Genomic DNA, 211 nt, shown 5'->3' with positions numbered 1-211 from the left:
GTGTTTTTATTTCTGTGTATAGTAAACACTATTTAAGTATAACTACGGGTTTATAACGTGGTTAGTTAGTTAATTTAGTCAATTTAGTTTAGGGGTTAAATTTAGGGCATGGGACGACTTACTAGTAAGTCGTCCGATGTACAATATTCAACAGACGACACAATGTACTTTTAAACCTAACCGGATTATTTACCGGCCATATATAAGGTGT

The sequence above is a fragment of the Brassica oleracea genome, chromosome C7, assembly GCF_000695525.1.
Source record: "Brassica oleracea var. oleracea cultivar TO1000 chromosome C7, BOL, whole genome shotgun sequence".
In the NCBI taxonomy this organism is placed as follows: Eukaryota; Viridiplantae; Streptophyta; class Magnoliopsida; order Brassicales; family Brassicaceae; genus Brassica; species Brassica oleracea.
The sequence above is the reverse complement of the archived record's forward strand: the minus strand, read 5'-3'. Positions refer to the sequence as shown.